The following is a 27519-nucleotide window of genomic DNA, read 5'->3' on the forward strand; positions in this document are numbered from 1 at the left end:
TGTTGGTATAGGATTTAATGAGAAGAGGGGGCAGTCAGGAGTGGGGGAGTTTTGGGTAGGTGGAGATGGGGATAGGGTGGATGTAGAAGAGAGGGTAGAGGAGTCAGTGGGTGAGGATTTTGGTATAGAATTCGGAATAGTGCGGGTGGGTAAGGGTATATTAGATAGTAAAGAGGTGTTAGAGAAAGAGGAGGTTAATTTAGAAATTGAATCAATAAAGAAGGAATTGAATTGGGTGGCTAAGTCATGATCTGGAGCATTTGGGTCTGGGGTGGGAGTATCTGGTTTGCTGGGGTGGAGGAGAGTAGAGATCCTTTTCCAGAATTTCTGTGGGTTGTTTTTATTTTGGTTTTGGAGTGTAGAGAAGTAGTTTTGACGATCAGAAGTAATGAGTTTCTTTACTTTTTTTGGAGGATTTTATATTAAGGAGTGATGTTGTCTTGTGTTTTTGGTAGCGTCCCCAGGCTTTGTCTCTATGTCTCATGATAGCAAGAGTAGTTTTGGAGAGCCATGGGGCTGATTTAGTTTTTATTCTTTTAGTCCTTAAAGGGGCTTTGGAGTCGAGTACTTTTAAGAAAGTTGAGTTAAAGTAAGAGACTGCATCATCAAGGGATAGTGTTTTTAGACAGTTCCAATTAATTGCTTGCAGTGAGCTTGAAAAGATTACTGGGTTAAAGTTTTTGTGATCACGGATTGTAATGTAGTTGTGAGTATGCTGAAGGATAGTGGGAAGCCGGTGGGTAAAGGTGGGTAAGTGGTCACCAAGTGGGTCAGGAAGAGTTCCAGTGTTGGTGAAGTAGTGAGGGTGGGAGACTAGGATCCAATCCAATATACTCCCATTGGAGGGGTTTTTAGCAGGGTGGGTTACCAGAGTGATCAGTTGTGAGAAATTGTAGAGGTTGATGTTAGTGGGGTTTGTAGGAGACTGTATAAGGGCCCAGTTAATATTTACATCTCCTAGGATTATGGTTTCATTTTTAATGTTACTAGATAGCCAGGAGAGGATGAGTTCAAGTGTGGAAATATTGTCCCCTGGTGGAATGTAAAGGGAAACTATACATATATGTTTGTGATTGTTGATTTGCAGCATTGTAAGGAGAAGTTCGGCATTGTTAAAGCGTGGAGTAGGTTTGTTATATGGAGTGACTACTAGGGAGGAAGTGTATATAAGGGCTACTCCTCCGCCTTTTTTGTGAGGTCTGTCTTTTTTTATGATGGAGTAGTTAGGAGGAACTATTTCAGAGTCTTTAATGTGTGGTTTTAGCCAGGTTTCTGAAATAGTGAGGATGTCAGGTTTATTATGTATGAGCCAAGCATGTAGGTTAGGGACTTTGTTTACTATGCTTTGAGAATTTAAAGAAGTGAATAATAGAGATTTATTTATAGCAGTAGTAGTGGTGGGGCCTGGGTTAGGATGGATGTCTCCAGATATGAGAGTGGATATCAGGTGTAATATATAACAGTCTATGTGAGTAGTTAGCAAGGAGATGAGATTGAGTTGTTTTGTGAATTGGAGGGGTTTGTTAACAGTTATGGTTGAAAGGTTAGAATAAGAGGAGATAAGCTTATGTCGAAAGAGAAGGAGGTTTTCAGAGGAATATAGGTGGGGGGAAATAAGAGAGTATGAGGGTGAGAAGGCTGTGTTGTGAGGGTTAGTTATATGAAAGGCTTGGGAGTGGGTGGAAATTGTAGGTTGGGAGAGACAGTAGAAGAAGGATAAGGAGAATGGTAGTAATAGTGAAAGGAAGGTGAAGGGGTGTTTAGTGGGCATAGTGGAGAGGAGTTATTAGAATAGTGGAATTGGGATAGAGGAATATGCAATATAGCAGATACTATATGAATAGCAACTGGATATATCTGGTCAGATGTAGTGTGTTAGATTGTAATATAGAACTGCTATGTGATAGATGGGGTAAATGTTTGAGCAAGAGAGATAAGTTCATATAGGAGTAGTTAAATATGAATGTATAAGGTTGGTGGTGGAAAGAAGAGTTGGGATTGGAGTAGGTGAGAAGTAATAGAATGCCTTAAGTGATATAGCTGAGGCAGATAATTAGAGGTTAATGTGGGTGGGGATAGGGAGGGGTAGTTGGTGTTAATAAGTAATTAATTGGATGTGAGTGTCAGAGGGTGTGGTTATGGGGAAGATAAATGTAGATGCACTGGGGGTGGGTGGGATTTGGGGGTAGGGTAGGGGAGCAGAGTGAGCCCGCAGGGCGAACGGAGCGGGAAGAACCAAGAGGTCCCGAGGGTTCCGGAGTCAATCAGAGAAAGAAGGTTCACAGTGGGGCAAGTAGGAAGGAAGAAGGACCTAAGGTGTTGGGCAGGAGTGAAGTATGAGAAGCTAGAGGGAGAGATTAGAAGGAGCTGTGATTACAGCTAGAGTGGCCTAGAAGAGTTAGGAGATATAATACGAGGGGAGAGGTCAGATTTAAGACAGAAACATAGAGATCTGCAGAGGAGTCTGAGGTCTTGTGCCACTTAGAATATCTTAGGGGCAATGCTTGGAAAAAGAGTACAGCTAGTGTGGATCGGGTGGGGGGGGGCTAAGGCTGCTGGCTATCCGGGCAGGCTAGAGTACTACCAAACATTTATTAGACCAAAACATTAGTGATTAATGGTTAACTGCAGTTACACATACTTTCTTAGATTCCCGTAGGTGAAAAGTCCCAAAACAAAACAAGGGGGTGTGAGGCAGCTGAGAAGCCTGCTTAGCTGTTTGATATTTTCTGGAGCAGTTAGGAGAGCTGAGTTTTGAAGGTAGGTTTACAGGTATCCTCGAAGTTTAACTTGCAGGGGTAACTCAGGGCAGAGAGCTATAACACTCTCATCGATGGCTATGGTGACCACTTCAAAGAAGTCTATCAGGTTTAGGAGACATGATCTGCCTTTTACAAACCCGAAGTGGGTTGGGTAAAGAGTTTGGAGATTACAAATGTCATTGTTTATAAGTTCCATGATGATATGTTCCATAGCCTTGCAAATCAGGCTCATCAAACTAATGGGGCCATAGTTACCGGGGTCCATGGTGGCTCCTCCTTTATGGAGTGGGATAACCATCACTGTGTGCCATTCAGTGGGCACAAAGCCTGAGGTGAGGCTATGATTGAACATGGTCACTTAGGTGGGGTGCCAGTTTGTTCTGTAGTTCATGTAGAATGCAGGTGATGTTGTCAGGTCCCATGGGTGCTGTGTTCTTGGCTTTGGAGAGTGTGTTTTTTATCTGTGCAGCCATGATTACAGGAACTTTGCATTCTTCTGGTATAGAGGTGGCCCCTTTAGGGGATGAGAGGGGGTAAAGTTAGCACTGAACCTATCTGCCAGGATGTTGGCAATATCAGTTGGTTCTGTATATTTGGTGCCATTGTGCTGTAACTCAGAAAAGATCTGAGAGTTGCCATTGAGATTCTTGACATAGCTATAGAATGCTTTGTGGTTGTCTTTAGAATCAGTGGCAATTTTGTTTTCATAACTAGCTTTGGAGGATTTCATGAGATATCTCAGATTCTTACTGAGGCTGACCAGGGAGTTCCTCCAATCATGGGATTTTACTCTTTTTTTGCAACAGTTTCTTTCTTCTATTGCAGAGTTTGTTTATGGCAGGGGGCCACCAGATTGGCTTCCTTTTCTGGAGGATCACATCTTTGTTCTGTTAGGGATTGCACAATCCATGCACTCGTGTAAGTGCTTATAAAGTGCATTTGTGTAGGATTCAGCAGTCATATCTCTACTGTCCGTCAGCATGGGTGTTGTGAAAGTTTGCCACTTCTGTCTTAAAAAGTGTGAAGTTGGCCTTGGAGAACTTTTTTACGATGGTTTCCCTAATGGGTGGTGGGAGCGGGATGTGGATGTCTAGGGAGATTAGCTTGTAGTCAGATCTGACCAACAAGGAACTGAACTCTGGTGTGGAACACATGTTGCCCATGTTGGTAATTACCAAGACTAGGATATTGCTGCCCCTGGTGGGCATAGGTATGTGGATAACTTGATCCAAGGCATTGAAATTTATGAATTCCAGAAAATGTTGAGCACAAGAGTTGGTACATGAGTAGTTTTCCCAGTTAATGGTGGGGTAGTTGAAATCACCCATTTTTAGAGTGTTAGGTTCTACCCAAGTATTTTCCAGCATATCAAGAAATTAAGATTGAAAATCCTGGGGCATGGTGGGGGATCAGTAGCAAGCTACAATTTGGATTGTGGTCTTGCCCAGAATTAATTGCACTTGGATAATCTAGGATGCATTATGCTGAGCAACTAGCCTCGAGCTGTGGATATCCTTAATGAATATGCACACACCTCTGCCTTTAGTGTTTTGGTCATGGTTAGGTAGCCGAAAGATGTGGTATGAATTATAGCCTGGTAATGCAGCGGTACTCTCTGGAGCCTTGGACCAGGTCTCATGTCGATGTTTTCCATTTTAAGGAGTGCCTCAAGTGAGTGCATTTTGAGGTTTAGACTTCTAGCATTGAGTAGCATTACCCTCAGATTTTGCTTGCTTGTACATGTTACGTTGGTGAATTTGTCATTTGAACATTGCCTTAAAAAGGCACTATAGGGGTGGCAAGAGCCTTAGTCAGTATCCAGAATCCCAAGGGTGACAGGTGCAGGCCATCTCTGGCAAAACATTGTGGTTTGTCGATCATGTCATCCCAGGCAGGCAGATACTGGATCCCCTTAGAATGACACCAGAAGTTTAGCCAATTGTTGAAGTCAATCATTTTGTCCTTGTACTGTGGTATCATTCTGGGTGATGGCAGGATGCTACTCAGGGCTAGGGTCATACCTGCCTGGGCTACAAGATCGGACAGCTCCTCCATGTATCTTTTCATGTAGTCCAGGGAGGTACATCTCAGGTCATTCACACCAACATGGACAATGTTGTACACGTGGGGGGTGTTGCTGGGGGTATGCATACACATATGACTGGTCTCACTCATTCTTTTTGGACATGTCTGCTGTTCTTCATTGCAGGGGCATGTATATTCTGAAAGCTCTGCTCTCAGATATGCCCCTTGCAGTCTTACATGCTCTGTGTAAAATTAAGAGTTCAGGCAGCGCGCCTTCATTAATATGCATGGCACACTGCTGTCATGTTCCTAAATGGCCGCTTCCATGCAGGACTAAGCTAGTCCTCACTTCACCTACTTTAGCATGCCTGCTGATGTCAGTCACCTTGAAATTACCCTTTGGTCAAGTCCCAGCCTTATAGGCTCCATGGTGGTTGCAATAACTGCATGATGTCAAACCCTGAGCAGTTGGACATGCTCCACTTAAAGAAATCCCAATCCCTCAGAACCACACGCTCCAGGGATCTAAACCTTGTCATCACAATGAACAAAACATGCTGGTGGGATGGGTTCCTAAACCAGAGACTCCCCATACAATGGAATAGACTGCCCATACATGTCAAGCAGAGTGCCTCTTGGCCCTCTTCAAAAGGAACCTTGATGATTGGATGGGAGAAAGGAAATTCACCCCGGGGATCATGTCAGTCACCCTGCTAGACAGGGGTCCAGAGAAGTAAATATTGTGGGAAGAAATATCCAGGGAATTGTTATGGCTAGGCTTGCATAGGCCCTACGGTCGATAGCCTAGTACCAACCTATGAATCTATGAACCTATAATACTATAGTATCGCATACTAGTTAGGTAGGAGTTCTAATCCCAGATATGGCAAATATGGAACTGTGTGTGTTTGTGTGAAAGATTATGTCTTTGATGATACCTGATTTTATGGACATTCACACTTACTACTCTCCCCTTTCCCCTCCTTTAGCACTGCAGCTGATGTTACTCACCTTCAAAGATACCTTTAGACAGTTCTGCAACATATAAGCTTTGTGGAGCTTGCGATAATTGTGTAATACTATAGTGTAGAATACTAGTTAGGTAGGAGTTCTAATCGTCAACATGGCAACTATGTCATTGCGTGTGTTTGTATGAGAGAGTGTGTGCGTTTTTGATGAAACCTAATTTTATCGACATTCACACTTACTACTCTCCCCTTACCCCTCCTTTAGCACTGCTGCTGATGTTACTCACCTTCAAAGATACCTTTGGACAGCTTTCTAACATATAAGCTCTGTGGCACTTGTGATAACTGTGTAATACTGCAGTGTAGCATACTAGTTAGGTAGGAGTGCTAATCCCAGACATGGCAACTGTGAAAGTGTGCGTCGTTGTGTGAGAGAAGTGTGTGTGTGTTTGATGATACCTGATTTTATGGACATTCACACTTACTACTCTCCCCTTACCCCTCCTTTAGCACTGCTGCTGATGTTGCTCACCTTCAAAGATACCTTTGGACAGATTTCAAACATATAAGCTCTGTGGTGCTTGCGATAACTGCATAATACTATAGTGTAGCATACTAGTTAGGTAGGAGTTCTAATCCCAGGCACGGTAACTATGAAACTGTGTGTGTGTGTGTGTGTGTGTGTGTGTGTGTGTGTGTGTGTGTGTGTGTGTGTGTGTGTGTGTTTGATGATACCTGATTTTATGGACATTCACACTTACTACTCTCCCCTTACCCCTCCTTTAGCACTGCTGCTGATGTTACTCACCTTCAAATATACCTTTGGACAGCTCTTCAACATATAAGCTCTGTGGTGCTTGCAATAACTGCATAATACTGTAGTGTAGCATATTAGTTATTTAGGAGTTCTAATCCCAGACATGGACGCTGTGAAAATATGTGTATTTGTGTCAGAGAGTGCATGTGTCTTTTATGATACCTGATTTTATGGACATTCACACTTACTACACTTAGAACTCTCCCCTTACCCCTCCTTTTGCACTGCTGCTGATTTTACTAACCTTCAAAGATACCTTTGGACAACTCTTTAACATATTTGTTCTGTGGTGCTTGTGATAACCATGTAATACTATAGTGTAGCATACTAGTTAGGTAGGAGTTCTAATCCTGATCCTAGCAACTATGTAAATATGAGTGTTTTTATGAGAGAGTGTTTGTATCCTTGTAGAGACCTGATTTTGTGGTAATTCAAACTTACAACACTTTCCTTACCCCTCCTTTACCACTGCTGCTGTCACTCAGCTTCAGAGATACCTTGGCACCGCTCTCCAACATATAAGTTCTATGGCACATGTCATAAATGTGGAACAATGTAGTAGCAAAAACTACATAGGTATGGGTTTGAATCTCATCCGTGGCAAGTGTTTGTGTGTGTCCATATGTATGTCCATACCTCAAAGGTTTTGGCCCCATTTACACCAAATACACATCTCAGTGCCTGACTTTAGCAGAACTGCAGATATCATCCACCTTAGAAGCACCTGTTGCCAACCCTAAACCATGTAAGGAGAGTGGTGCATGTGGTAAATGTGTAACATAATGGTCCGAAAAGTTTGTTAGATAAAGGTTTGAACCTCACCCCTGGCAAATGTAAATGTGTATGTAAGGTAGAATTATTTTTGGGATCTCTCACCCATTACATCACCCAATGCCAGTATTTACAAGGGCTGGTGATGTTCCTCACCTTAGAAGTAGCTTAGGACAACATCCATCCTATAAGCACTGTGGTGTGTGTGGTAAGTGTGGTACACTGTAGTAGCAATACATATTTAGATAGGGCTTTGAATCTCAGTTTTGCCAAGTGTGTGTGTGTGTGTGTGTGTGTGTGTGTGTGTGTGTGTGTGTGTGTGTGTGTGTGCGTGTGTGTGTGTGTGTGTGTGTGTGTGTGTGTGTGTATGTGTGTGCGTGTGTATGTGTGTGTGTCTGTCTGTCATCAGAATCCTGTATGGGGGTTGCTGTGATTGTATAATAACAGGATCCATTGTGGGTTGGTTTTGCTAAATTATGTTGAGGACCTAGTATATGTCACAATGTCCACATTACAAGGCCAACAGATGTCAAACACTGGACAGGTTGGTGTAGACAATCCACAGCCCTACATGTGACTGCATGGATTAGTGAACAATATAGGCAACCCTTCTATTACTCAGAGGATACTCTCCACCCATGTATCATACAAAAACACACTTGGCTAAGCAACAACCACTATATTGGTAGTTCCCCTGCATATTGCCTCCCAGATAATAACCACAGTGTGATAGCAGTGGACTACATGTCTGTTGATGACAACAGTGCCACTGACATCAGAAAGCACTTTGATGTGTTAAATCTCCTGAGTGTGTATTATCTAGAAAGTAAAAGGACATGGCACCCTGTTCCATCCCCTCAGTAGCCAAATAAATGTGTACAGTGTCCCTTTTGCATGGTCCCCACTGGATGCCTGCAACAACTGCAGAGTCTGTAAATGTACCCCACAAAGGGAATACCATGCCTTATACACATGCCCTGTATAGACAGATGCCACTATCTCCACTGAATACCCGTATCATACTGTCAGTATAGGTGCAATCATGACCTCAGTTGCATAGCCAGGTCTCATTAAATGAGGTCAGAAATGCTACATGAAAAGATACCAGTCTGTCCACACAGCATGCCCCAGAGACACTCTCCATGTTATGGACTATACATCATATACATGGGAAGCAGTGCACATCACTGGCCACCCACAATAAAAACCCAGATGAGTGGATGGTGAATACAGTAACCACCCCTGGGGACCACTCCAGGGACTACACACCTGAGACACACTGGGGACTATTGTCATGTGGCCTGATGACAAGGTATTCCCTTGGTATTCCCTTGGCCTAGCCTTGTACAGCCTTCAAGACCAATCACCTGCTACACACCTGTGAAGCAATGAACCTATGGATGTCAGTACTGGCAAATGTGTGTGAGTATGTGTGTGTGTGTGTGTGTGTGTGTGTGTGTGTGTGTGTGTGTGTGTGTGTGTGTGTGTGTGTGTGTGTGTGCGTGTGTGTGTGGAGATGAATGATTTTGAGGCCATTCACACTCACTAGACCTCCCACTGCCCTACTTTAGCACACCTGCTGATGTCAGTCACCTTGAAATAACCCTATGGCCAAAGTTCAGCCCTGTAAGCTCCATGGCAAGTGTGATAACTGTGTAATACTGTAGTGTAGCAAACTGGTTAGATAGGAGTTCCAATCCTGTTAATGGCAATTGTGATAATGTGTGTGTTTGTGTGAGAGAATGTGTGTGTGTCTTTGTTGACACCTAATTTTGTGGACATTCACACTTACTACACTTCCCTTACCCCTCTTTTAGCAGTGCTGCTGATGTCACTCACCTTTAAAGATACCTTTGGACAATTTGCCAATGTGTAAGGTCCATGGTGCATGTGATAACCGTGTAACACTGTCATAGCAATACATAACCAGCTATGGGTTTGAAACCCAGTACAGCTAAGTGTGTGTTTGTGTGTGTGTCAACAGTATCCTGTTGGGTGATTGTGTAATGACAGGATCTATTGTCGTGTGGATTTTGCTACATTATTATATTGAGACAACTATTATAATACCCAGAGACCACTCTCACCCATGGTTCATACAGAAAAATGCTTGGCTCTTTCTCTATTCCTTTCTTACTTTCTCTCTGTCTCTGTCTCTCTCTCTCTCTCTCTCTCTCTCTCTCCTCTCTAGTAGATGTGGAAAATACATCTGTTTTGCATAGGTGATTGTGTAATGATAGGATCCATTGCAGTGTGGATTTTGCTACATTATTATACTGAGGACCTATATTTCCCAATGTCCACATTACAAGGCCAACAGTTGTCAAGCATTGTAGAGGTTGTAGACAATCCACAGCCATAAATGTCTGCTGCCATGTGCAATTACTATGTGACAGTATGGATTAGTAAACAATATAGGCAACCATTATAATACCCAGAGACCACTCTCCACCATGGTTCATACAGAAACATGCTTGGCTCTTTCTCTCTTCCTTTCTTCCTTTCTCTCTGTCTCTCTCTCTCTCTCTCTCTCTCTCTCCCCCTCTCTGGTAGATGTAGAAACATACATCTGTTTTGCACAGGCAAGAGCTTGACTTTTGTAGGTAATGCTCATGATCAGCTGATGGCCTGTGCATGAATTGGAGTCCCCCACTTGCTAATTGCATGTGGAACAACTGTAGTATCATTCCTATAGCCAAATGCATGGAAACACACTCCTATAATTAAGCACTTCATGTGAGTGTTGACCCTTTTCCTTCACTGTGAGCAGGATTTCATGCGGGTGTCTGACAAACAGCATCACAGAGGGTAGTTGGAAATACCTCTTACAACAAACACTGTGGAGACAGGCCAAAAGACTGGAGGGGGATGTTCCAGACATGGGGACAGAATGTAAGTATTGCTGTTCTACATTTGAGGTAATGTTGGTTTAACAGGGTCTGTGTAGATATGGCTGTTCTGCCTGATTTAAAGTCTGGCATGATAGTGTTATGTGGTTGAGGAAACTCTCACCTGTAAGGGTATCTGCAGACTGGCCAGAGTTTGGAGTCTTAGATATGGTGTGTTACACATTTTGTGTCTTTAGAAATGCAGTAGCATACTCTGATGATTGCAGTCAGTAAATGGTGAGATTCATGTGTGTCACTGACTTCCTATCCCTCAGAAGAGCTATGTCACAACAAACCCTGTTACACCAGCGATTTTCTCAGCTTATCACACCAATATGTCAATACTAGCCCTGTGTTTGTGCCTCTGTCCCCCAAGTCTGTCACCCTTTGTCCATATGTCATGCAGTAAGAGGTGCATATGTACAGTATATCATTATTTACGGACATCATTCCTGATATCAAGCCAGTGATATATCAGATTGTCAGACATGTTATGTATAGGAGGCCTTATATTTGAGGACAAAACCTGGACATTCTGTTGTAGTCTGTACAGTAGTGAGGTCTGTGTACTTATGGTGATTGTTGACAGAGTGTCAGTATTGTGTAGCAGTGTATTGTGAATATGTTATTTGGCCTGTGTACAGATTAGGGTATATGTCAGTGTTCTTGGCCCTGATTTATCTGACATTGCATGCTGCTGCAGTTTCTGGTAACCTATCAGCGTATATGTTTGTAGGGCCAGACTGAGACACATCCCATACCACAGCCAGGCATCAGACTACACTGTGAATTGGGCCAGTATACATAGGGTTAGTGTGTGAGTGGCAAATATGAGGATGGTTTTGTTCACACAGTCCATATACTGTACTATTAATTAGGCTTACCATAATGTGACTGTGACTGTGTTGAGACTGGTTGTGGGTATGCACTTTCGCACAGGTGTCTGTTACTCTGTGCTGTTACATGCCTGTAGTGCCTGCCATATTTCCAATTACGTGTGTATTCCCCCATAGGAAACTTGGGTTAGTGTTGTGGCAGTCTGCCTATAGTTTAAACAGTGCTTGGTGACATGCCTAGCACCTCAGTGTATTTACCTAGTGTGATGCTATGTCCAGATATTTGTCAGATGTACTGTTACCTGGCCATCATATGTGTTGTATATTTCTGAAAAAACAGTGGGATGCTGTGCAGATGTATGTCACTAACTAGTATGATGTATGTGGGCTTGGGACCTCTGCTCCTCCAGTTAATATGTGTTAGGACAGACAGGAGGGTGTGAATGCATCAACTGTGTGAGCTTATCTACTCCAGTATTTGTGATATATCCCCATTTTCATGGCTGTAAACATGCCCTTTGTCAGGCTTGGTCCACACATCTTGCACTAAGGAGTTCTGTGTATACCTCTGGACTGATCAGATTGTTTCAGACTGTCCGCATTAATTGGTTATATTTCTGCTGTATTCTACAGGATCATTACTGTGATTTGTATGGTACCTCACTATGATTATTTTATAATGTCTGTCAGTAACTGATGACATTCATGTCAGTTTCAGAAGAGCCTTCCTACATAACATGTCTGTTGACACAACCTCTGTTACTGTAGCAACATTCTACATTTATAACTGTAATACTTACATTACATTCCCTTGCACTAAGAGGTTGAGAGTTATGGTGCTGAGGTATGACTCCACTACATGTTATGGGCATATGTTATATATACGTGTGTGTGTGTGTGTGTGCGTGTGTGCATGTACATGTATGTATATATATATATATATTATATATATATATATATATATAATATCTACATATATATATATATATATATATATATATATATATATATATATATATATATATATATATATAATCTATATCCATATCCTTGTTATGTGTAAACATGAGTATTGTATTTACTTTCTCAGATATATCCCACCATATTTATCTGATATGTGTATATTTAGATGTAAAAACATGACTGATTCAACACTATTTTCACTAACAAGTAGTAAACAATTGTAATAGGCAAGCAGTTGTTCACTACTATTCAGTACGGGTACTGAATTATATATTTGAAAAAGCAACAGACATTTTACAGCTCGGATGGCTTAGTGATTAAGTGCTGTGAATATAGTATTAAGGGCCCCGGATTCAAGACCTACAAGAGCTGCTTATTTTGCTGCTAGGCAGAACAAGCACTGTTGGATACAGAGTGGTTAAGGCAGTTTTGAGCAGCATTAAGCGGGTTCATGCGGGTTTGTGTGATAGTAAGTGGTGCTAACGTTTGGTTAAATGAAAAGGTGCTTACACCATGTAGGCTTCGCTTACCAGTGCGCAAATCTGCTTAGCATTTACATTTAAACAATGCTTACACCTGCTAAGCATAGCTCAGCCCTATTAACCAGTGATCACATTCCAATCTGATAAAATAGCAGGGTAATGACATATTTAATAAATGTATTTAATTCCATTTTATTTATTTATTTATTTGACATGTGTTGACCGGGTTGGTCCATCTGGGATGAAGACCTTTTTCAGTGGAGACCCGGGGAGAAAAGCTCCTAAGTTACAAACATATGCAGGTACAAAAGTATGATGCATAACAATGTAAAGAGAGTCCACAATACATAAAACTGCTTAGAGATTATATACAATGTTAGATAACTACATATATTATAGTAGTTAATTAGGAAAAAAAATTACAGTATAGATAAAACAAAATAATAAGGAAGTTAATTAGTAGCAGTGAGAAGAGATTAAAGTGTGGAAGTAGTTTTTGACTCTCTACTGCTGAGGAGATTGGTACCAGTTCAAAGAAAGCATTGGGGTTGAATGTAGGGAAGGATTTAGCAGTGAAGAGGGGTGAGAGATTTGGGATGGAGGTAGGTTGGGTATGTGTAGGGGAAAAATAAGTGAATGGTTGGTCTGGAGAGATAGGTTAGTCAGGGGGCTGATAACAGAGACATAGCTTGTTTTTGCTAAAGTGATCTTTCACAGCCTTTTTGAAAAGTACTTTGGATCTAGTGTTTCAGATGTCAAGTGGGAGTTTATTCCAGTGTTTGGCTGGATAATAGCTATACAGGTTTTTCCTATGTTGAGCTTGGGTTTGGTTATAGTCAGGAGGTGTTGGCCAGAGCTCAGCAGTCTTCTAGCTTGGGTGTAGGATGAGATGATGGGTAATATGGCAGGGCAAAGGTGGGCTGGAATAGGATGGAATGGATTATTTGGAGCTGAGAGAGAGTAAGGTTGTGGGAGAATTCTAACCATTTCAGTTTTTGCAGTGCTAGACAGTGGTGAGAGGAGCATGGTAGTTCAGTGGCAAATTTCTCTACTTTGTTATAGGTGGATTCAAGTTTGGATATAAGAGAGGTCTTCAGGTTGGTAAGAATCCGATAGCCCTAGAGAAGAGTTGGTAGAAGGTAGGCATGTGATAGAGCAATGTTTGCTTGAGTAGAGAGAAGGTTTTTGTTTCTATAAAGAAGGCCTCATTTTTGGTGGGTTTTTGATGTTATTTAGTACAGGCTGGTTGAGTTTTAGCTAGTCATCAATGACGACCCTGAGTAGTTTAGTGTGGTCATCAACTACGATAGGTGTGTTGTTGTGGGAGGTGATGGAGAAGTTTGGTTTCAGGTGAGTCATTGTTTTAGGTAGAAAGAGAAGGAGTTTGGTCTTTTTTGGATTTAAGATTAGATGGTTATGGTTGATCCAGTTCTCAATAGACAAGAAGGATTCCTGTGTTTTAGTATGGAGTTTGGGAAGAGTGTCAGCAATGGTGATGACTGTGGAGTCATCAGCATATTGCATTAAAGATGAGTGTGGGGTGGAGATTGATAACTGATTAGTAAAAATATTGAAAAGCAGTGGTGATAGAATTGATCGTTGGGTACTCCCATCAGTACTGGGAGTTTGGGAGTGATGGCTGAATCCCATTTGATAGACTGTGGATGGTTGCTAAGATAACTAGAGAACCAGGAGATAGTGGCAGAGGATAGGTTTAATTGGGAGAGTTTCTCGAAAGAGTAATGGATGGTGGACAGTATCAAATGTTTTTGATAGGACAAGAAAGAGACAAGAGGCAAGTTTATTCTGGTCTCTAGTTTGAGAAATAATGTTTATGAAGGAGATGATGCCTGTAGAGGTGCTATGGCCAGGTAAAAAAACGTGTTGTGTGGGGGTAATTAAGTTTTCTTTAGTGAGGTGTTGGAGAATTTGTGTACACTTTTTTCCAAGTTCTTAGAGAGGGGAGATAGAATTGCGATGGGCTTATAATTAGTTAGTTTGGTGAAGTTACCTCCTTTGTGGATAGGAATAGTGTAGAACTTCTTCCAGATGACTGGGACTGTACCTTCAGTAATGGATCTGTTGATGAGAATAGAGATGAGTAAGGCTAAGAAGTTAGTAGCTAGTTGGAGAAAGAGTGGATGGAGACCGTCTATGGAAGGAGAGCAAGGTTTGAGTTTAAGGAGCAGTGATTTTATGCATGAGGTGGATAATGTTTGTAGGCTGAAAGTAGGAGAGGGGTAAGGTGATTAGGAGGGGTGGTGAGCGGGGTGGTATTGGAGTTGGAGTTGGAGTGATTAATAAGTTTGCTGATGGACTCAATGAAGTACGAGTTGAAGTTTGTAGCGGTTTGGAGAGGAGTGTGGGGCTTGGTTGGGGGGTAGATGAGTTTCCTGGATGTAGGATATGATTAATTGTATGCCAGAATTTTTTAGGGTTATATAGGTGTATTTTTGGGGGGTTAGTATAGTAATTCTTTTTGTCGTCTTTATTTGCTTGCTTAGCCAGGTTACAAAGTTGTCTATATTGTTGTAGGTGAGTGGGCAATTTGGTTTTGATCCAGAGTTTCCATTGTCTGTCTCTTTGCCATTAGTGAGAGAGTGGAGGGAGTAAGACAGGGTGACACAGAGGATGTTATCCTGATCTTATGTAAGGGGGCCAGGGAGTTTAAAATGTTGAGGAATGCGTTGTTAAATTCCATGACTGCTTCCTCGAGAGGTAAATGTTTGAGAAAGGTCCAGTGAATAAGAAAGAGTTGACTGGTGAGTTAATTTGCGTCAGAGTGTTTTACCTTATGGCAAGTTTTAATTATATGGGGTTTGAGTGCGTGTGAAGTAAAGCGGAGGATTTTGATAGGAGAGTGGTCACTAAGGGTGTCAGGAAGGGTTTCAGGGAAGTGATATTTGTGGGGATGGGATACAAGGATCCAGACAAGTATAGCAAGGTGGGTGGTGGATTCGGTGGAATAGGTAGGAGTTGTTACTAATTGGGAGAAACCATGTAGGTTAATTGATGTAGAGGGGGATATGGTTGCGAGTGTGGACCAGTTGATGTTGACATCTCCCATGATTATAGTCTCATTGTGAGGTCTAAGGAGAGACAAGAAAGTAAACTTTCTAGTACAGTGATATTATCACCGGGTGGGATGTAGTAGCAGCAATATTAAGAGAGGTGTGGTGGTTAATTCTACAGTTGGCCAGAAGGAGTTCAGTGGGGGAAATGGGGGGAGGGGGAAGGTAGGGGAGTTAGTGTGAGGTTATCAGTGTACATGATAGCAATGCCACTTCCTTTTCTTTTTCTTCTATCGAGTCTTAAGATGTTATAGCCAGGGGGAAGTATGTCCCTATCAAGGATGTGGGGTTTTAACCAAGTCTCACTAAGGGTTATTATATCAGGAGAGTGGTGTGAGATCCAAGAATGGAATTCAGTAATTTTATTTACTATGCTTCTCAGGTTGAGGGAGTAAAAGGATGTGTTTTGGTGGAATATGAGAGTTGGGAGTGGTAGTATGTTTGAGGGTATCATCTGAGGATGGAGGTAGAGCTGGGCCAGGGTTGGGATGTAAGTCTCCTGCCTGCAAAAGGGAGAGGAGAGAAGGGATTGGCTGAGGTTTGGGGACAAGGAGTAGGTGGCACTTAGGCTTCCTTTTACTGTGTGTTGTTTTGCCTGTACCATGTTTTGTGTGTGACGGTAAGGTTTTGTAACCAGAGCAGTGTGATGGGGTTAGGAATGAGTGAGGTAGTTGAGCCAAGACTGGTGGATAGGTAGAGTTGGGTGAGTGAAAGTTGGGTTGTAGTGGAAAGGTGTAAGAGGAGAGGTTATATAGGATTGTAAGAGTTGAGGTAGTCAGTATTGTAAGAAGAAGGGAGTGGTATAGCATGGTGAGTTGTAGATAGGTGAGAAGTGCAAGTGTGAGAAGAGGCAGGTACAAGTAAGAATAATAGTTCATGGTTGATGGTAGAGGTAGAGAGGTGTGAGGAAGTGTGGGGGTGGGGATGAGGTTTACTAAGTAGAGAGTACAGTGGAAAAGAGGGTGGATTAGGAGGAGGATAGAGGAGAGGGATAGGAGGGGCTGAAAAGTTGGGTGGGGTTTAGAGGGGGTGTGGTGAAAAAGGGTTGAGAATAAAGGAAATTATATTAGGGGTGGGTGGGAATGGGGGTAGGGTAGAGGAGCAGAGAGAGCCTGAGCATAGAGAGGGTGAACAGTGCGAGGCTATCCCCCTTTCAGCCAAGGGCTCCTACAAAAACAATCTATGGGTAGGCAAGGGCTTGGTCCATGGGCTGATAGTGTGCCTCCAATGTCTGCACTATTCAGCAATTGCACGGTAAGGGACCTGCCACTATAAAACCAAGTTACATGAAGTACAATACACCCAAGCACAGAAATATGACTCAGTAGGGCTTATAGAGAATAAATGAGTCTAGTAGAAACATGGGGTGAAGCACTATCGCCATTTAGAACCTCAGTCATTCCGGTGTTCAGCACGCCAGTACAGGTTAGAGGAAATAAGGTTCTGGTTGCATTTAGCTTACAGATATTACTTAAAAATAATCTACACTTTTATTAAGTAGGGAAATCACTCTCTTGTTCAGGTGCAGAGGGGTCTGCAGTTCAATTCTTATCTGTGGGATGACTGAAGCAGAATCAAAGGTCCCGTAGCTGCAGACATGGGTATTTCAACAGAGAGATGGACTAGAGTGAAACTGGAGGGGGTAAAGTAAAATAAAGAGAGTGGAATTAGAGGAGAAAATGTAAATAGATTCTGATAGTATTAAAAGCATCAAGTTTTTCAATAAAAAACAGGTATGAGTTTTTAGTTATATCCTCAGATATTGCCTTTTAGCCTTTCTATTACATCTACCATAAGTTACATTCACCAGGTTTTGGGGCTCTAGTATGGACATTCAATTGCATGCAGGAGACTCACTATCTTATTTCTACAAAAGAGCTCAATCTTATCAGGTTTAGCATGAGCATGCAACATAAAACTACCAGATCTTACCTTAGAGCTGTGTTTGAAATAATTATATCAGTTCAAACTATCACGAATTACCAGCCTACTAGCTCGTACACATAATGACATCAAAAGCAATATTGTATTTCAACAGGAATGCAATGTTACATCAGGAGAGACTGCTTTATCTAACATGCGTATGCATTATAAATTCAACATTGCTACACAGTTAGCAAATTGCACATAGAGTTATTTTACAATCAGACTACAGGAGAAACAAGTTTACAATGTGATAGTGAGGAAATTACATAGCCATTGCTTGCAAAGGTGCATTTGTTCAGGTCTCCTAGGCAGGCATTAAACTAGCGCATGTAACATAGCAAAAGCAGAGTCTACAATACACAGATATCAGAAATTACTCAGTATTTAAATTACACAAGCAACATGTGAATTTTAGGTTAAATAAAGAGATAACAATTTACTTACTTGGTGTGCAAGCACTGGCGAGTGGTGGTGAAGAGGCAAGCAGGGAGAAAAGTTTGAAAATCATATCCTTGACTCCCTTAAGCTGAAATAAGCTCACCCGGAAGTAGGTAACAGGGTGGGTCAGAAAGCAAATTAGGCAGGGAGGTGGTATATGGCTAATTGGCTATGGCTATTTATCTGATATGTGTATATTTAGATATTTAGACATAAAACGTGTATATTTAGTACTAAAAACATGACCAATTCAACAATATTTTCACTAACAAGTAGTAAACAATTGTAATAGTCACAGCAGTTGTTCACTACTATTCAGTACATGTACTGAATGATATATTTGAAAAATCAACAGACATTTTTACAGCTCTGATGGCTTAGTGATTAAGTGCTGTGAGTATAGTATAGAAGGCCCTGAGTTCAAGACCTGCAAGGGCTGTTTATTTTGTTGCTAGGCAGAACAAGGACTTTTGGATACAGAGTGGTTAAGGATAGGAATAGTGTAGAACTTCTTCCAGATGACTGGGACTGTACCTTCAGTAATGGATCTGTTGATGAGAATAGAGATGAGTAAGGCTAAGAAGTTAGTAGCTAGTTGGAGAAAGAGTGGATGGAGACCGTCTATGGAAGGAGAGCAAGGTTTGAGTTTAAGGAGCAGTGATTTTATGCATGAGGTGGATACTGTTTGTAGGCTGAAAGTAGGAGAGGGGTAAGGTGATTAGGAGGGGTGGTGAGCGGGGTGGTATTGGAGTTGGAGTTGGAGTGATTAATAAGTTTGCTGATGGACTCAATGAAGTACGGGTTGAAGTTTGTAGCGGTTTGGAGAGGAGTGTGGGGCTTGGTTGGGGGGTAGATGAGTTTCCTGGATGTAGGATATGATTAATTGTATGCCAGAATTTTTTAGGGTTATATAGGTGTATTTTTGGGGGGTTAGTATAGTAATTCTTTTTGTCGTCTTTATTTGCTTGCTTAGCCAGGTTACAAAGTTGTCTATATTGTTGTAGGTGAGTGGGCAATTTGGTTTTGATCCAGAGTTTCCATTGTCTGTCTCTTTGCCATTAGTGAGAGAGTGGAGGGAGTAAGACAGGGTGACACAGAGGATGTTATCCTGATCTTATGTAAGGGGGCCAGGGAGTTTAAAATGTTGAGGAATGCGTTGTTAAATTCCATGACTGCTTCCTCGAGAGGTAAATGTTTGAGAAAGGTCCAGTGAATAAGAAAGAGTTGACTGGTGAGTTAATTTGCGTCAGAGTGCTTTACCTTATGGCAAGTTTTAATTATATGGGGTTTGAGTGCGTGTGAAGTAAAGCGGAGGATTTTGATAGGAGAGTGGTCACTAAGGGTGTCAGGAAGGGTTTCAGGGAAGTGATATTTGTGGGGATGGGATACAAGGATCCAGACAAGTATGGCAAGGTGGGTGGTGGATTCGGTGGAATAGGTAGGAGTTGTTACTAATTGGGAGAAACCATGTAGGTTAATTGATGTAGAGGGGGATATGGTTGAGTGTGGACCAGTTGATGTTGACATCTCCCATGATTATAGTCTCATTGTGAGGTCTAAGGAGAGACAAGAAAGTAAACTTTCTAGTACAGTGATATTATCACCGGGTGGGATGTAGTAGCAGCAATATTAAGAGAGGTGTGGTGGTTAATTCTACAGTTGGCCAGAAGGAGTTCAGTGGGGGAAATGGGGGGAGGGGGAAGGTAGGGGAGTTAGTGTGAGGTTATCAGTGTACATGATAGCAATGCCACTTCCTTTTCTTTTTCTTCTATCGAGTCTTAAGATGTTATAGCCAGGGGGAAGTATGTCCCTATCAAGGATGTGGGGTTTTAACCAAGTCTCACTAAGGGTTATTATATCAGGAGAGTGGTGTGAGATCCAAGAATGGAATTCAGTAATTTTATTTACTATGCTTCTCAGGTTGAGGGAGTAAAAGGATGTGTTTTGGTGGAATATGAGAGTTGGGAGTGGTAGTATGTTTGAGGGTATCATCTGAGGATGGAGGTAGAGCTGGGCCAGGGTTGGGATGTAAGTCTCCTGCCTGCAAAAGGGAGAGGAGAGAAGGGATTGGCTGAGGTTTGGGGACAAGGAGTAGGTGGCACTTAGGCTTCCTTTTACTGTGTGTTGTTTTGCCTGTACCATGTTTTGTGTGTGACGGTAAGGTTTTGTAACCAGAGCAGTGTGATGGGGTTAGGAATGAGTGAGGTAGTTGAGCCAAGACTGGTGGATAGGTAGAGTTGGGTGAGTGAAAGTTGGGTTGTAGTGGAAAGGTGTAAGAGGAGAGGTTATATAGGATTGTAAGAGTTGAGGTAGTCAGTATTGTAAGAAGAAGGGAGTGGTATAGCATGGTGAGTTGTAGATAGGTGAGAAGTGCAAGTGTGAGAAGAGGCAGGTACAAGTAAGAATAATAGTTCATGGTTGATGGTAGAGGTAGAGAGGTGTGAGGAAGTGTGGGGGTGGGGATGAGGTTTACTAAGTAGAGAGTACAGTGGAAAAGAGGGTGGATTAGGAGGAGGATAGAGGAGAGGGATAGGAGGGGCTGAAAAGTTGGGTGGGGTTTAGAGGGGGTGTGGTGAAAAAGGGTTGAGAATAAAGGAAATTATATTAGGGGTGGGTGGGAATGGGGGTAGGGTAGAGGAGCAGAGAGAGCCTGAGCATAGAGAGGGTGAACAGTGCGAGGCTATCCCCCTTTCAGCCAAGGGCTCCTACAAAAACAATCTATGGGTAGGCAAGGGCTTGGTCCATGGGCTGATAGTGTGCCTCCAATGTCTGCACTATTCAGCAATTGCACGGCAAGGGACCTGCCACTATAAAACCAAGTTACATGAAGTACAATACACCCAAGCACAGAAATATGACTCAGTAGGGCTTATAGAGAATAAATGAGTCTAGTAGAAACATGGGGTGAAGCACTATCGCCATTTAGAACCTCAGTCATTCCGGTGTTCAGCACGCCAGTACAGGTTAGAGGAAATAAGGTTCTGGTTGCATTTAGCTTACAGATATTACTTAAAAATAATCTACACTTTTATTAAGTAGGGAAATCACTCTCTTGTTCAGGTGCAGAGGGGTCCGCAGTTCAATTCTTATCTGTGGGATGACTGAAGAAGAATCAAAGGTCCCGTAGCTGCAGACATGGGTATTTCAACAGAGAGATGGACTAGAGTGAAACTGGAGGGGGTAAAGTAAAATAAAGAGAGTGGAATTAGAGGAGAAAATGTAAATAGATTCTGATAGTATTAAAAGCATCAAGTTTTTCAATAAAAAACAGGTATGAGTTTTTAGTTATATCCTCAGATATTGCCTTTTAGCCTTTCTATTACATCTACCATAAGTTACATTCACCAGGTTTTGGGGCTCTAGTATGGACATTCAATTGCATGCAGGAGACTCACTATCTTATTTCTACAAAAGAGCTCAATCTTATCAGGTTTAGCATGAGCATGCAACATAAAACTACCAGATCTTACCTTAGAGCTGTGTTTGAAATAATTATATCAGTTCAAACTATCACGAATTACCAGCCTACTAGCTCGTACACATAATGACATCAAAAGCAATATTGTATTTCAACAGGAATGCAATGTTACATCAGGAGAGACTGCTTTATCTAACATGCGTATGCATTATAAATTCAACATTGCTACACAGTTAGCAAATTGCACATAGAGTTATGTTACAATCAGACTACAGGAGAAACAAGTTTACAATGTGATAGTGAGGAAATTACATAGCCATTGCTTGCAAAGGTGCATTTGTTCAGGTCTCCTAGGCAGGCATTAAACTAGCATGTAACATAGCAAAAGCAGAGTCTACAATACACAGATATCAGAAATTACTCAGTATTTAAATTACACAAGCAACATGTGAATTTTAGGTTAAATAAAGAGATAACAATTTACTTACTTGGTGTGCAAGCACTGGCGAGTGGTGGTGAAGAGGCAAGCAGGGAGAAAAGTTTGAAAATCATATCCTTGACTCCCTTAAGCTGAAATAAGCTCACCCGGAAGTAGGTAACAGGGTGGGTCAGAAAGCAAATTAGGCAGGGAGGTGGTATATGGCTAATTGGCTATGGCTATTTATCTGATATGTGTATATTTAGATATTTAGACATAAAACGTGTATATTTAGTACTAAAAACATGACCAATTCAACAATATTTTCACTAACAAGTAGTAAACAATTGTAATAGTCACAGCAGTTGTTCACTACTATTCAGTACATGTACTGAATGATATATTTGAAAAATCAACAGACATTTTTACAGCTCTGATGGCTTAGTGATTAAGTGCTGTGAGTATAGTATAGAAGGCCCTGAGTTCAAGACCTGCAAGGGCTGTTTATTTTGTTGCTAGGCAGAACAAGGACTTTTGGATACAGAGTGGTTAAGGCAGTTTTGAGCAGCTTCAAGCATGTTCGCGCGGGTTTGTGCGATGGTAAGCGGTGCTAATGTTCAGTTAAATGAAAAGGTGCTTACACCATGTAGGTTTAACTTACTAGTTCACAAATCTGCTCAGCATTTACATTTAAGCAATGCTTACACCTGCTAAGCATAGCTCAGCCCTGGTAACCAGTGATCATATTCCAATCTGATAAAATAGCAGGGTAATGACATCTTTAATAAGTGTATTTAATTCCATGTACATAACATGCTTCTATGTGCTATCATTACAGTAGCAAGGGGTGTGAGTATACTGTATGGGACACCTGAGTATACATTGGTAGTACCACAATCGTTTCCATTTGTATGTGTTTCATACATGGGTAGTATCCCAGGTTATATGCAGTCACACTTGCATGTATTGTATCATTACATTACTACTTTTAACAGTGCTTTTCCAAGTAAGAGTAGATTGCAGATTGTAGTACTGGAACCTACACTCCTGAATGCAAAGCTGGACTTTGAGTACTGGCTATCGTGTTCTTGGTGTTTGAGCTACATGTTTTTAAATATCTCCTATTGGATATTGATCTGATATGTTGATATTAACTGTAGACTACTATGTGTTTCGGACTGCTTTCATGTACTAATGGCATACCTATCAGTGTCAGATGTCTGTCTGTCAAAACATTCATCCTAATGCATAACCTGTTGGCTAACTAATTTCTGTCTTTCCTCTGTATAGATGTGCAGATGTCAGGTATCCATCTTGGCTGCTTACAGGCAATCTCTGATTGACTGACACTGACATGTCTGCCCAGCTGTGTTATGAATACCATAGCTAGGAAACCCCACTCTGTATACACCACATGCCATGGATACCTAAACCAGACTACCACAGTCAACAGAACATGCTTGGGTACAGGTCCCTGACCCAGACAATTGCCAAGTTATGCAATATATGTTGCATATATGTCAATTGGAGCACCTCACTGGCCCTTTGCAAGAGAAAAGCAGATGATTGGATGTTAAAGTTAAATGTCCCCTTGGGATCACTCAAGTGGCATTGGTTGATAGATGGCCTGCTGACAAATGTCAGGTGGCATGATACGAGTGTACCCACATGCCCTACTCATCTCATCTCTCCATGGACATTAGCCTAGTACACCTAGGAACACCTGCACCTATGTAGCTCAGTACTGACAAATGTGTCAGTGTGCATCACTGAGAATAACTGTCTGTGTGTTTGTAAACTTGTACTTAAAAATACTCTGAGGGCCTTCTCACCCACTACACTCCCCATTGCTATACATAGAAGTGGCTGCTGCTGTAATTCACATTAAATGTACCTTGTTACACTCTTCACCCTATGGGCTACCTGGAGCTTGCAGTGCCAGCATAACAGTGTTCTACAAATGGGTAGATAGGCGTGGGTTACCCTATGAGTCCTGGCTAATGTGCGTATGTGTGTGTCTATGTTTGTGTAATTGTGTGGGAGTGTGCATATTTGTAGGAGACAGCATTCTGAGGCCACATTCTCCAAATACACTAAACTTTGCCATACATTATAAGGGAATGGTGATGTTGCTGAAATTAAGAGAACCATGACAAACCCTCACCCTACTATCCCTGTGGCATGTGTAATAAATGCATATCCCTATAGTAGCACTGATTAGATAGACAAGGGTTTGTATTGCAGTCCTGGACAATGTGTGATTGTGGGTATGTCAGAGCATTATCATGGGTTTCAGTAAGTACAATATCCAATGTGGGGTGTGGGTGCTGGGTATACTGTCTTTACACCATGGTACCCCCAGTACATGTCCCAAAGTCCACTGTATGAGGACCGCTGTCACCATCAACCATACAGGTAACTGATTACACTATCCAGCCCAATAATGCATGTGCTGTGTGCAAAAACTCTGTAACAGTATGGACTCACTGATAAGGTAGTTAGCGCTGCTAAAACCAGGTCTGTCAAATGTGTCTATGACTGTATGTGCTTGTCACTGTGTATATGACAGTATGTCATGCTATATATTGTTCATTAACACCCAGTACATCCCCCATTACCATACTGTACAAGGCCTGATGATGTTCTTCACTTAACAGGAAGCTTGGGACACATCTCACCCTAAAACCTCTGTTGTGTGTGCAATTAAAGCCAAACACATTAGTAGCAATAAGTACCTAGGTGGGGGTTCTACTCTCAGTGTTGCCAAGTAAATGTGTGTATGTGAAGGCATCTACTTCAGTTTGCAGAAAATATATGTTCCAGGAGATAATTTGTCTGAGAAATAACTGGCAAAAGGTAACATTTCATAGCAATCATCTTGTGGAAATTCATTCCATCAAAACTAGTAGTGGATGTGTAGCTGTACAGTGATACTGGAGTTGATATATACAGTTGGGTGTGCTTGTTGTGGGCACAGCCACCTACATTTGGAGTTATTGTTGTGTGTATCCCCATGCTTAGTGTGCTGCTATACTGTACAGTTTTTGTTAACAGGTTAAGTACTTGTTAATCACACCATGTGTGGTTCTACACCACCCCACCCCCTCCAAAGTGTGGGGGGGTTGTGCCACCCACACCAGCACACCTATGTTTACCAACTCTAGGACTGCACTACATTGGGGAAGAGGACATATACCCTACCAGTACCATTGTCAATGACATTAAACTGGTGGACTGATTATTTACTGATGTGACGTTTTGGCAATTTGGTCTTGGTGGAATTACGTAGGCCAAAATGAGTTCACTGCAAAATGAAGTACATCCATGTGAACAGTATTCTCTGTGTATTTCATCAACACCAAAGCCTCTGTGTGTGTGTTATCCACAAACATTTGGTGTGTGCCACCCAATACCCTTACCATTGTCCAATGTAGAAGAGCTGCTTACATCAGCCATCTTGTACTCACCTATATACACCTCTCAGACGTATAAGCCATGTGGCACATGCAGTAACTGTTATACAGACCTGTTACTTGTGTTCAGTTGTACCCGGGATATGACACAGTCAATGTTTCACCACAGTGCCACACTCCTTTTAGGAAAGGGCAGCAGACCAACATCCTGCTGACACATAGGCACCTAGAACACAAACAGAGTACATTATGGAGACCACAATCAGTCAGTGTTAATAACAGCTATAATGCATCAAGACTGGACAGCTACACACCCTGATGTTTAAGCATTAATCATTCCAGCTGACAACACTTTAAACAGTATTACATTGCTAAACCTTAGTACATTCACCCTGTGCATCAGAACCATATTAGCATGTCCTTGCATTGATGGTATGGATGACAGGGATGTTGCACAGGTATCATCATATGCACAGGGTGTGTTGTGGGTTTGCCAAACCTCTAGGCTGAGCCATTTGGTTGATATCATGTGTGTAGGTTAGGGGGTTCTTTATTAAATGGCCTGTGCAGATGTGGTGCGTATAGGTATGAAGGTGCCCTAGCTGTGTTGGTGATGTGTGTGTGTGTATGCACACATTTCTGCCATGTGGCTTGCCCTATACAGGAGTTTGTTGGACTGCTGCAGACCATACATGGTAGGGTGTACAGTTCACCATGTCCAGCCACGGGGTTGCATGGGCACTACCAGGCAAAACCCCAGATATGGTGCTCTCCCCTGATGATGACAATTGTCTGCTGGATCCAGGTTCCTGTTTGGACCAGCCAGGAACACGTGCATGTGGCCTGCTGCACTGTGGTGTGGACAACACCTCCCCTACAGTGTTGGTGCTTGTACTGCCACTATGGGAGCAGCCATGAGTTATTGCACATCCACATAGACCTCCGCCTGTTGGTGTTGCTGACTTATGTCCATGTGGCTGATGTCCTACTCCCACCACATGCTCTACCACAGACACCACAGGGTTGAGGATTCCCACCATCTCACCCAACCGTCTATACATGACTTCTGCAAAATAACAGTGGGCACCTGCAAGATCAAGGATGTAGTCATGTACAGCAGGAAGAGTAGCCCTCTGGACCCTCAGACTATCTCTGGTGTAATGTTCCACACATGTCTGAGCCTCCATGATGGCCTGAAACATGCATCTGGTGACACCTGCTGTGGCAGTTCTGCCAGGGGCATTATGGCCAGCAGCCCTCCTATGGGCACCCATGTACATCTGCCTGTGTGGTACCTCACCAGTCATCCAGCTATGGCTGCTGTGTACAGACACATGTGACATAGTCACCACACTTTCCTGTCCCATGCCACCACCCGCCAACTGTCCCTCATCTATGGCCACTGGTGATGGGTATGTATGGGTAGTGTGAATGTGTGCGGGGATGGGGTGGATAAAAGTGGGATGTCAACCAATTGCACAGATGCATCCCCTGACAACCCTGCCTGTGCCTCACTATGCGTCTCATCATTGTCAGAGTCTGTATGGACACTAACATCAGTTTTCATGCAGGAGAGCCCCTGACCCAACTCACCACCTGTGAGGGGCAGACAAGAAATGTAAACTGCTGCTGTAAAATGCAATAACTGCTGTAATGGCTTAGTGGTTAACTACTGTGACTGTAGTGTACAGGGTCCTTGGTCAATCCTTGCAGAGGCTGTTTATTTACCCTGCCACCTGCATCAGACCCCCTCTCTGTTGTCCCAGCAGGAGGGCCAGATTTTGAATCCTTAGCTGTAAACCCTGAACCTAGCAGCCTGGCTTATTCCCTGAATACATCACCAGCAACCCTCAGCAAACAGGTGCTGGATGTCATCCTTGAAGCCAGGAGGCCTAGTACTATGAAATCCTATTCAGAAAAGTGGAAAAAATACTGTTCTTGGAGCCAGTCTCAGGGAAAGGACACAACCATGCCCACCGTACCTAAAATCCTAGATTGTCTAGCAGAGCTGCTCCACAAAGGCCTATCTTTTTCAATTAAGATTCATGCCTCTGCCATTTCAGCTCTTTCGAGTCTGCTGCTACAGCAGAGTTAAAATTCCTTTCTTGGAAAAAAGCCTTACTTCTAGCCATCACTTCAGCAAGAAGAGTGTCTGAGTTGCAGGCTCTTATGACTGTGGAACCCTTCATTATCTTCCATGTGGACAGGGGTTCCCTCAGGACTAACCCATTTATGCCCAAGGTGGTATCCAGTGTGGCTTTAAACCAATCCATCCATTTACCAACCTTCTTTCCTAATCATCAGAATAATGGGGAGAGGATCC

The sequence above is a fragment of the Protopterus annectens genome, chromosome 5.part1, assembly GCF_019279795.1.
Source record: "Protopterus annectens isolate FY-2018-M chromosome 5.part1, PAN1.0, whole genome shotgun sequence".
In the NCBI taxonomy this organism is placed as follows: Eukaryota; Metazoa; Chordata; order Ceratodontiformes; family Protopteridae; genus Protopterus; species Protopterus annectens.